This window comes from Macaca nemestrina, chromosome 15 (assembly GCF_043159975.1).
Source record: "Macaca nemestrina isolate mMacNem1 chromosome 15, mMacNem.hap1, whole genome shotgun sequence".
Classification (NCBI taxonomy): Eukaryota; Metazoa; Chordata; class Mammalia; order Primates; family Cercopithecidae; genus Macaca; species Macaca nemestrina.
The window spans coordinates 53,764,450-53,777,152 of record NC_092139.1 but is presented as its reverse complement, the minus strand read 5'-3'; the positions used below and the strand labels follow the sequence as shown (position 1 = coordinate 53,777,152).

Here is a 12,703-nt window from a genome sequence, read left to right as displayed (position 1 = left end):
CCAAGTTGGAGTGCTGTGGTACGATCTTGGCTCACTGTAACCTCCACCTCCCAGGGTTAGGTGATCCTCCCACCTCAGTAGCTGGGATCACAGGCACATGTCACCATGCCTGGCTAATTTTTTGTACTTTTTGTAGAGACAGGATTTCACCATATTGCCCAGGGTGGTCTTGAACTCCCCGGCTCAAGCAATCTGCCTGCCTTGGCCTCCCAGAGTGCTGGAATAACAGGCGTGAGCCACAGCACCCAGCCTATTTGGCCTATTTATTTTTTTGAGCTCTCATGTTTATGTGGAAAATTAGACAACTAAGAACAAAAAGGATAATCTTAAAAAACAAGGTGGAAAGACTTACTCTGCCAGTATCAAGATTTATCATAAGTCTGTGGTAATTAAGACAGTGTATTGTTGACAAAAAGAACAGAGAATCCCAAAATAGATGTACACATATATGGACATTTAATTTGTGACAAAGGAGGTACTGCAATTGGGGGAAAGAATGACCCTTTCAATAAACGGTACTTAGTCAATTGAATATTCATATTTTTAAAAATAAAATGTGATTTCTATATCACACCATATATGAAAATCAATTATATGTGGGTGCTAGACCTAAATGTAAAAGGCAAAACAACATGGGGCAGGTGACTTGAGTAAAGTTGTCTAGGATCCATTCTTCATTGTCCCATGTCAAAATTGTCTATGCCCAAGACTTGGAGGACATTGCTTAGAACACTTCACTATAAAATTTCTTGTGGTACAGTGTGGGCCTAGGAATGGAAATATTATATCAGATTAAATATAATTCAAAGCTAAACATATTAGACGGAGCAAAGATACTTATTTTGTATTGATGAAAGATATCCACAATTATAACCTAATTGTCATGAACCTGCATGTACCAAAAAGCACACTATCTAAATGCATAAAGCAAAAGTTTTACAAATGCAGTGATAAGTGGAGAAGATAAGACCACAGTGAACTGGGAAATTTTGCTTTCTCAGAATCAGACAGACCATGTCAACAATAATGAAGTTATGGAAGATTTGAATATCATAGTAAGCCATATTTAACCACATTATACAAAAGTTTGAGCCTTATAAACAGAGAATGCACATTGTCTTTGAAAGTTCATGGACATGTATGAAACTGATCCTATATGAGGCTGTAATAAAAGACCTTAATTTAAAACAAAAGTAGAAATTACACAGGTCATATTTTCTGATCACAATGCAAAAATTTAGAAACTAAAGACAAGAGGACAAGCACACACAATAATCACACCCAATGGAAATCAAACCACTTCCCTAAAAAATTTCAGATAAAACAGAAGATTAAAATCACAACCACAGACATTCATAAAATAACTACAATGAGAATAAGGATGTTAATATCAATATCACTTGGTAATAGCTTATGGGATAAAGACAAGGCAATACTGAGTGGAAGACGCATGGTTTTATTTTTATTTTTATTTTTAAAATTTATTTATTTATTTATTTTTTATTATTATTATACTTTAAGTTCTAGGGTATATGTGTATAACGTGCAGGTTTGTTACATATGTATACTTGTGCCATGTTGCTGTGCTGCACCCATCAACTCGTCAGCACCCATCGACTCGTCATTTACATCAGGTATAACTCCCAATGCAATCCCTCCCCCCTCCCCCCTCCCCATGATAGGCCCCGGTGTGTGATGTTCCCCTTCCCGAGTCCAAGTGATCTCATTGTTCAGTTCCCACCTATGAGTGAGAACATGCGGTGTTTGGTTTTCTGTTCTTGTGATAGTTTGCTAAGAATGATGGTTTCCAGCTGCATCCATGTCCCTACAAAGGACACAAACTCATCCTTTTTTATGGCTGCATAGTATTCCATGGTGTATATGTGCCACATTTTCTTAATCCAGTCTGTCACTGATGGACATTTGGGTTGATTCCAAGTCTTTGCTATTGTGAATAGTGCCGCAATAAACATACGTGTGCATGTGTCTTTATAGCAGCATGATTTATAATCCTTTGGGTATATACCCAGTAATGGGATGGCTGGGTCATATGGTACATCTAGTTCTAGATCCTTGAGGAATCGCCATACTGTTTTCCATAATGGTTGAACTAGTTTACAATCCCACCAACAGTGTAAAAGTGTTCCTATTTCTCCACATCCTCTCCAGCACCTGTTGTTTCCTGACTTTTTAATGATCGCCATTCTAACTGGTGTGAGATGGTATCTCATTGTGGTTTTGATTTGCATTTCTCTGATGGCCAGTGATGATGAGCATTTTTTCATGTGTCTGTTGGCTGTATGAATGTCTTCTTTTGAGAAATGTCTGTTCATATCCTTTGCCCACTTTTTGATGGGGTTGTTTGTTTTTTTCTTGTAAATTTGTTTGAGTTCTTTGTAGGTTCTGGATATTAGCCCTTTGTCAGATGAGTAGATTGCAAAAATTTTCTCCCATTCTGTAGGTTGCCTGTTCACTCTGATGGTAGTTTCTTTTGCTGTGCAGAAGCTCTTTAGTTTAACAAACAAATGGAAGAACATACCATGCTCATGGATAGGAAGAATCAATATCGTGAAAATGGCCATACTGCCCAAGGTTATTTATAGATTCAATGCCATCCCCATCAAGCTACCAACAAGTTTCTTCACAGAATTGGAAAAAACTGCTTTAAAGTTCATATGGAACCAAAAAAGAGCCCGCATCTCCAAGACAATCCTAAGTCAAAAGAACAAAGGTGGAGGCATCACGCTACCTGACTTCAAACTATACTACAAGGCTACAGTAACCAAAACAGCATGGTACTGGTACCAAAACAGAGATATAGACCAACGGAACAGAACAGAGTCCTCAGAAATAATACCACCCATCTACAGCCATCTGATTTTTGACAAACCTGAGAGAAACAAGAAATGGGGAAAGGATTCCCTATTTAATAAATGGTGCTGGGAAAATTGGCTAGCCATAAGTAGAAAGCTGAAACTGGATCCTTTCCTTACTCCTTATACGAAAATTAATTCAAGATGGATTAGAGACTTAAATGTTAGACCTAATACCATAAAAACCCTAGAGGAAAACCTAGGTAGTACCATTGAGGATGCATGGTTTTAAATGTGAAGTGATAAACAGCCCACCACAATGGTTGAAGGTTATTTTAAACTGAAAACATTCCAACAATCAGCAGCCACAGAAAGAAACATTAAACTTAAGCAGAGCCTCCTGAAAATACGGCTTCCATTGACCCCCACAAAGGAGTTTACAGTTTAGGAGAAGAATGATGACCCTTTTATCCTGGAAGTTCAAGTTCAGCTGCTATAAATGCCTGACTTTCCAGAAAGCCCCTGGAAAATCTCAAAGGATTTGTTCTTTCACCTTATAAAAAGAGAGATAACAAAAATTAATTAGGATAGGGAGTGATGGAAAATGTGAAAAAATAAAATAAAATTAGGTATATTGAAATGCATGAAAAGCATTGTCAAATAAGAAGAGATACTTAACTTTCCCAAGGTTATATTTTTACATATATTTTATGTAAATGTTATGAATATAAATATTTCAGGAAGTATATGAAGTTCCTAGAAATTTGTCAATGCCCTCACTGTCTATGATGTGTGCTGGTATTGCTTTGCCTGATATTAGACAACAGCAGCATACTATTATAGTCATAATTCCAATTTTTATTTTAAAAGTTCTATGCCACAGAAACAACCAAATTTCCTCATCAATTTTGCTATTTTTATAATGAACTCTCATCAGATCATTAGTCATACCATTTAAGTATTTTCTTATCCTGGATAGTTTTTGTTTTATTCTGAAGTTTTTCTAGAAGCTATAATAAGGTAGAAAACTTGTTTTCAACAAAAGGAAACCCAGGGAAAAGGAATATGCCAAGTACTCTAGGGTGCAGGCTTCTGAAGGTATTGCATAAATAACTTTGAGATTATACCATTGAACTGAGTAGGGAATTCCAAAACTCTAGTGGAGAAGCTGAGGGATTCCTAAAACTACTACCCTAGATCAAGCAGAACAAGAATTAATTACACTGGACTAAATGAACTGATGAATAAATGTTATGGCTTTGTTTAAAATTTTCTCCTAGATTTAAGGAACCCCTCCCTCTTTTCTTATAAGCTATCTATAACTTACAACAATTTTGTATATTATGTTTTTGTAAACAGAAATGAAATATTTTATTTTTCTCTCTGCCTGAACCCTCCAGAATTCCAAAACTCTTACTGAGTATTCCCATTTACATGGCAATATAGTTGTTTACGTAATTTCAATGAGAATCTGTCCTCCTTGTAACAAGACATAGCTGGTTATGACCAGGGATCTGATTGGAATGTTGTATTTGTCCTATTTGAGAATGATGGCTTTAAGGAAATAAGGTTGACTTTATGGAGCCTGTGCTTACAAAGCCCTCTTGGAAAAAGCAGCCTGGTGCCAGCCTTCAGGGTTCCCAGCCTTTTAGGTGAGTTAGTAAAGCTACTTCCTGGCAGGCCCAGGAATCTTAGGGTATTTGGGGCACCTTAAGAAAAGGAATCCACCCAAATCTATAAGCATTACAGGTGAAATCCGGTAGCAAGTTCGTGGCCTGACTTCCTAGTCCCAGCAGGCTTTTAAGAGTCCAATCTGAGATTCTGAATCTCAGTTCAGCAAGCAAATTTTAATGTGGTCTGTTATCATTTTTGAAGTATTCATATAAATTCATATAAATAATCAAATTTAATGAGACTGGACTTATTTTACAAACAAAATAATACTAATTTTATTATCTTTGATCAAAATCGGGGTGATTATAAATTCTATATTTCAAGGGAAAACTATAATCTACTCGTGTGAGTTATCAGATTCTAATTCTGTTCATTATCTCTGAGCCATTTCTACCTTTTTGTAAACTGGATTCTGCTATCTTACACATGTTGCCAGTAATTAATGTTTCCAAATATTCTCCCATTCTCCTGACTTGGCATCACGGTAAAATCTGACAGCCCGGATCCTTGAGACTCTAGGTTGTCTTGTTTTGCCCCCTTCCCTCCAAGGTCTTAAGAAGTCCTGTGAGCTGAAGCTAGATGGCTTGACATGAACTTCAAAATAGTCATCATCACAATAGGTAAGTGTGAGTACGGGCCTCGTGCTTGGAGCTGCTGCTGTGTGGGCCACTCAGGAAGCTCACTGTAACACTCATATCCTCTATGCTGCGTTCCAGGAAACAGCCATGACTGTGGTTTTGGTGATTTGCTATCTATGCCATCACCAACAACTTTCAAACTGCAAACTGCGAAATCCGTCAGTTTGCCAATGCCATGCTCACTCCCCCGTCTAAAAAGACTTCAAACCTAATGTTTAAAAGTCTTTTTGACTGGATGCCGTTTGGTCTCAGAAACTGGGTTGATAGTCACTCCAGATATTAAGCTTGGTTTTTATTTTTGTTTCTGCATTCTAATCTATGTTGCTGTCTCCTTTTGCAGATCTCTTTCCTTGGAACTTGTAGCCCTAGTCTTCTCTCCACAGCAATCAACTCTGCTCCTTGTTTGTGAATGTTTTTGAGAAGTTTCAAATGGGGAAATGAAGAGCTTAACAACCACCAAAGCTGTTTATACATAATATTATATATTATTTTATACATAATACTTTTTTTCTCCTGTTAATCTGTTAGTCAATTTGCAGGTCCCCTACCACTTGGACCTAAGTTGGTATAGCAAAAATTTTTCTTCCCAAGAAATGCTTTTATTTTAAAACAAGGAGGCTGAGGCAGGTGGATCACCTGAGGTCAGGAGTTCCAGACCAACCTAGCCAACATAGCGAAACCCTGTCTCTACTAAAAATACAAAAAATTAGCCAGGCATAGTGGTGTATGCCTGTAATCCCAGCTACTAGGGAGGCTGAGGCAGGAGAATCACTTGAACCTGGGAGGTGGAGGTTGCAGTGAGCCAAGATTGCGCCATTGCACTCCAGCCTGGGCAATAAGAGCGAGACTCCGCCTCAAAAAAAAAAAAAAAAAAAAAAAAGAATGAACCAGGCAATTAGAATCGGAAGAACAAAACACATTCAAAGAAATCAGGAGAAAAGAGGTTGCAAAATAAAAGCAGATATGAATAAATTCAAAAAGAAACCCATAGACTTGATAGATTAAGAGCTAACTCTTTGAAAAGACCAAACAGGAAAACCTAATTAAAAGAAAAGACAGAGAAAAAGCAAAGACGACTTTAAGAAGAAAGAGATATAATCACAGCTACAGGAGAGAATAAATTGTAGGTAAAGCTTTAGACCGAGCACTTGGGAGCTGGGTCCATGCGGTTTGTAAGCATCCTAATTAGAGGGGGAAGGGACTCTGCCTCCCTGAAGTCTCTTTTGGCTACAAAGTTAAGTCAGGAGCCATATACCTGAAATGGACCACAGCACAGCAATTACCAGAGGCTGACACCAGCTCAAGCATAGAAGGACTGACTTATGGAGCAACCAAGAGCATCATTTACCCAAGGAGACCTCAACAGCCACAAGTACCTGCAGTGGGATGCTGGGTGGAGCAAAGATGAAACCCCAAGCAAGGAGTAAAACAGGATCAGTTGATTCCAAGTGAAAATCAGGGTACAGCTGATACAGAGGTCAGGAAGAAAGACATTACGACAGACTTCCGCACAGACTGGGACAAGTCAAAATAATTTTAATTTTTACCTAAAAGAGTCACTTTAGTCAAGTGATCAAAGTGACACACATCATCATCAGTAACAGGGCAGACTGAAAATGTATCACACCAGATAGGATGGACTGAGAGCCCAGAGTTCCACATGCATGACATGACTCTCGCCATGAATAAACATCAAACAAACAAAAATAAATTACGTTCTACAAAATTATGGGCTAAGTCATGAAAGGCAGAGAAAGACTGAGGAACTGTTCCATATTGAAAGATAATATGACAAGTAACTGCAGTTTGTTATCCTGGACTGGATTCTTTTGCCCCGAAGGACATCCTTGGGACAAATGAAGAAATGTAACTGGGGTCTTTGGGTTGTGGATTAAATTGTAGTATCATATTCGTGTTAATTTCCTGATATCAGTGGATGTTTGAGGTTGTAAAGAAGAATGTCCCTCTTTATAGCAAATACATACAAAAGTATTCCAAGGTGATCCAGCTTCATGTTGGCAACTTACGTTGACATGGATTAGGAAGAAAAAAAATGTATCTGCAACTTTTCTATAGATTTAATATTGTTTCCACATTTTAAAAAATATAGGGAGGAAATAAAAGCATTGCTTTATTGCCACTTCTGTGACTCCATCTCTTCTGTCATTTTAGTTTATTGCCTCCCTGTACTCTTCATAACATGTGTTTTATCAGGTAACTTTACTCATACTGCAATTCATTTTGCATTGATTTTTTTTTCACCTAAGATTATATCTGAACCATTTCCTCTCACTATTTGTAACCTTCTTTTTAAAGGTTTCTGCATATCTGTCTAAGGGATATTCACAAGTTTAGCCATCTCCTTGTGGGAGACTTGGGGTTTTTACATTTGTTTATTTGGATACTTTTTGTTTGTTCATTTTTAGTATTACGATTAAGCTTAGTGAAATTCTTGCATATAGATCTTTTCGTAGTATTAGTATTATTTCCTCAAATTTCTATAGTTGAAGTCAAAGAACATGAACATTTAATGGATTCTGTGATAACCATGAGTAAATTGTACTCCAGAATATTATATCAGTCAACCTTCAGATCATCAGAAAATCTGAGTGCTCATTACAGTGCTTCTTGCCCAGAACTAAGTGTTTTAATTACAATGCATATTTAGAATTTAGTAGGCAAAATGGGGGAGAAAAAGATCTTGGGTTTTAATGTGCATTTCAGTTTTAGGAAAGTTTAATATTTTCCCACATTTATTATGAATATTTTTACAGTTACTTTTGTGATTTGCTTTTCTCTTTATTTCAGAATATTTCACGTAGATTTAAATCAGTACTCAATAAAAAAGACAGGCTGGGTGTGGTTGCTCATCCCTGAAATTCCAGCACTTTGGGAGGCCAAGGCAGGAGGACTGCTTAAAGCCAGGAGTTCAAGACCAGCCTGGCAACAAAGTGAAACCCTGTCTTCACAAAACATTTAAAAATTAGCAAGGTATGGTGGCACATACCTATAGTCCCAGCTACTCAGGAAGCTCAGGTAGGAGAATCACTTGAGCCCAGGAAGAGTTCAAGGCTGCAGTGAGCCGTACTTGCACCACTATACCCCATCCTGGGCAACAGAATGAGACCCTGTCTCTGAAAAAAAAAAATTAAGTATGTTTCCACAGAGTTGGATACATATATACACACACACATATATTATACATATATACCTATATTTATCTCCACTACTGTATGCTAATTTTTCAACTTCATATACTAAATTAAGCTTTTCTAGAACAATCTTATTTCCAAAATTGATTCAAAGGAAATAGAAAACCTGAATCTATCAACTACCTTGAGGAGAAATGGAAAAGTTGTCAAAGATGCTTCCAAGGCGCCTCTACCAGGTCTTCTACTGAGTGAGCCTACCTGTCTCTGGAGGTCTGAAAATATCAAAATCCCAAGCAAAATGCAGTGGAGAGAAGGCCTCTGACCCAGTAGGCAAATAACTGGCTTCACGTTGGGCTTCAGAATTAATAAATTTTCCTTTGTTTGTTGCCAGGTGCAAAAACTGTGCTTTTTAGTAATTGCTTCCTTAGCCACTTGGCTCAGATTAAATGTGGTCCATGATATTTTAAGAATCACCAAAAACTCTTTGTAAACAGAACTCACAGTGACCTCGGTGCAGTGGGTGTGACCCACTGATGGCCAATTTAATCAAGGGGGAATTCAGAGTATTCGCGGCAAGCAATTGATTTTCAAGAGAAAAGTCAGCAGGATCAAACACCCAGTTGGGATGAAAATCCCTTGAATCACCCCTATCACCGTGTTTTCTAGCAACTAACTCCTGACTCCATATAGCGTAATAGCCAAATTACTATAATTATCCTGCAACACAAGTGGCATATCAACATTATTTTAAACACGGATTTTTTTGCATAATCTTTCATTATTATCTTTCAGCCTTCCATTTGAAAATGGAAAACAACAACAAACTGTGATCTACCCCAACAGGGAAAAGGTCACCAGAGAGAAAAAATAAAAGGGTTATTTACATGTGAATGTACTGAGATGTGTTTTACAGTCAAATACACTCTTGAACTTCATTAAATGCCTTCTCCCCTGCTTCATAAATACGGGCAAAAGAGACATCCCCTACTGAGAAAATAATCCCAGCACATAATGATCATAACGAATATAAATAAAGCCACTTTTCTTCCGAAGACCTCCAGGCCCCATATAAAAATGCGCTTGTACTTCCACGATTGTGAAATGAATCTGACTGTTGGAGAGCAAGGCTGTGATATCACAGGTCCGCTCCCAGGGCTGAAGAGGAAAGGAGGAATGCAGATCTCAGTCATGTTGCTGTCTGCAAAATAACAGATTCTTAAGTGATTGCCATCCTTTGTTGCTGTGGCTGTTTTTGAAGACATTAGAAAAGGCTTAGAAATCAGCCTTGGAATTAAGACGGAGAATTGACAACAGATTTTATGAAATAACCAAAAGGCTCACCAAGATGGCTTTGGGGTCATGTCCTTGACAACAAGTTCTGGGTTTCAGGTCTGGATTATAGTCTTCCTGGTATCCTACCAGTCCAGGGGCTCTGCCCTGAGAGCCCTGAAAGAGTCTAAACTCTCAACCTTGTAGATGCCTGGGTATAAGTCTGGTATGATTTATTTGTTTTATCAACATCTCTTGCAAAGTTTTAGAATTAACAAAATAGATTCTAGAAAATCAAATACATATAATATATATTTATATGTTTTTACATATAAATATATAAGTGTATAGATATTTATATATCTATACACACACACACACACACACACTCACACACTCACACTAAAGACATTCAGTGACTTAAAAAAATAAAATTCATCACGCCTGTAATCGCAGCACTTTGGGAGGCCAAGGTGGGCGGATCACGAGGTCAGGAGATTGAGACCATCCTGGCTAACACAGTGAAATCCCGTCTCTACTAAAAAAAAATACAAAAAAAATTAGCCGGGCATGGTGGCGGGCGGCTGCAGTCCCAGCTGCTCGGGAGGCTGAGGCAGGAGAATGGCTTGAACCCAGGAGGCGGAGCTTGCAGTTAGCCGAGATCGCACCACTGCACTCCAGCGTGGGCGACAAAGCAAGACTCCGTCTCAAAACAATAAAAATAAATTTTAAAAATTCAAATTTTAACAAGTATAAGTTAGTATATTAGGGCTTTGTATGAACATTAAGTAAAGCCGACTTTGCTGCCACTGTCTGCATTACTGTCAGAGCCTTGACTAAAGGCATCAAAGAACCACACCACAGGATCTAGGGGAAGGAAAGTAAGGGGGAGGACGGAGAACTGAGATGCTCAAAGCCCAGATCACAATGAGAAAATGGCAAATTTGGTGGCAATTGCCACCAAGTGAGTAATTGCTGTGTGGCCACTGAGTGAGAGCTATAATAGGCCCCAGAACTCACCCTAGCCTCCTGAGAAGTGGAGGTGACCAGGGCACGGAAGGCTGTAAGAGCAGAGCTCCTCTCCTAGGGGGATCTGAAACCCACGCCAGGAGCAATGAGAAGCCTATTTGGTGGGAAAGAGGGACTTTCCTCAGGCACAGAGTGTTAGGTGGGTGCAGTTTACATCCAGCCAGGGGAAGAACATGGGCTTATGAGAGGATGTAGACGTCCAAACATCCCCCACCCTGAACACATACCGCCCCGCTATTAGGGACCAAAGGAAGGCAGTACGATACCATAGAGCCTCTCCCGGGCTGTAGTGTGCCTCCTCCCACCCCTGAAACTTGTATGCTGAAGTCTTAACCCCTACTACCTCAGAATGGGAATGTATTTGCAGACAGAGTCTTTAAAGAGGTAACTGAGTTAAAGCAAGGTCACTAAGGTGAGCCCTAATGCAATGTGACTAGTGTCCTTATAAAAAGAAAAAACAAAAACACTGGTGGGTACAGAGGGAAGACCCTGTGAAGACACGGGGAGAAGACGGCCATCTACATGCCAAGGAGGGAGGCCTCAGAAGAAACTGACCCCTCCAACATCTTGACTTCTGGCCTCACAAATGTGAGAAAATCAATTTCTGTTTTTTAAGCCACCCAGTCTGTGACACTTTGTTATGGCAGCCCTGGCAGACTAAGTCCTGGTGGGTCACTGGTTAACTACAGAATTAACTGACTGTTAAAAACAAAGTTCCGAGATCTATAATGCAAAGATGGCGGCAGAAATCCTGACACGCTCTGTAGATACGTGCTCCAGTCCTATTTGGAGTCCATGTTAAAAGAAGAATAAAGTAAAATAGAAGGGAATCCAGGAATATAAAATGGAACCTTTGGAAGAGAGGCGAAAAGACCCGGGATGATTTAATACACAATCAATAAGACTTAACGTAGCCATTGTTTTTTAGCTCCAACACAGGGAGAGTGGTTGCAGGTGTTTCCTAACCTAAGCGATGAGGGAATCTGAGGTAAGAAGCAAATGTGAGTTCAATAAAACAAGACATAAAATTGAAACAAGACATATAAAGACATTTCCTGATAGCAGGAGTAATTTTTTAAAAAATGTTAAAGGCAATATGGCGATGTTTTACGTGGAGACATTACAAAAATTATATTTTGAAGGGCCTTTTATATGTATAATGAGCAACAGTTTTCCTGGATGACTTGGTTACAAGAGGCTACACTAGTTATTCTTTTAAATCCCACAACTCTATTATGTAAAGTTAAATCTCTCCCTGCCAAGGAGCACATCAAGTTCTGCAGAGACTTTGTAAGGTGGGCCCTGGGTATATAATGGGATTTATCTTGCAGGAGTCTTTTAAAACAGAGATTCACGCTGCCCAGATCTCACCAGCCTACATGAGGAACAAAAGTTTTGTTTTTTGCTTTTTATTTTTTTATTTTAACTATTAAATGTGGTGATGCCAGTACAGCTGTGGAAATGCAGTCTGTGCCCTATTTTGCCTTATGCATCATCAAGAAAATTGCCAGCTCAAGCTTGATTCCAAAATCTTTATTGGGTGATGCAGCTAACAAAAGACACAGCTTGATTTGCAAACGCCAGGCAGGGCCAGTGCTGCGGCCAACTGGAAAAAATATTGTTTTGAACCATTTTATTGTCACTGAAGGAAAATATTCATAAACTGCCAGGCATATGGAACATCTCGAAGTGTATTCAATAAGTTTTTTTTAAGCATTTAAGGGGATCTTACATCTCATTCAGTATAATCTTCCACACAAGCAGAAAGCCCTTTGTAAGTGTGTATGACTGTTTCTTTATCAATTCTTCTAATATTCTGGGAACTTGCTACTTCCACAGTAGGTCCTCCATTGAATTTAAAAAAAATATATACACTTCTACTACTTTTTCCTTATGCTTGGACAAAATTTGCATCCTTAGAACTTATTCCCATTGGTCCCAGTTTACTCCCAACGTTTAGTACATAAAAACCAAAGTTTACAAGTATGTAATAGGTTATATATGCAAAATGGGTAGCTATGAGAACATATACAAATTATTCAGGTAAAACACAAATTGATTGTACACAGTTAAACATTTTAGATTCAGGGAAACTTTTTTTTTAAGGTAGAACCTAGCATTTTATTTA

At 38.5% G+C, this 12,703-nt stretch overlaps 1 protein-coding gene across 8 annotated transcripts in view; it reads right to left on the bottom strand.

Annotated features, from left to right (window-relative positions):
* Positions 1 to 12,703, bottom strand: part of LOC105486805 (cilia and flagella associated protein 61) — a 290,537-nt gene that overhangs the window by 229,030 nt on the left and 48,804 nt on the right. The gene's annotated exons all lie outside the window — the stretch shown is intronic.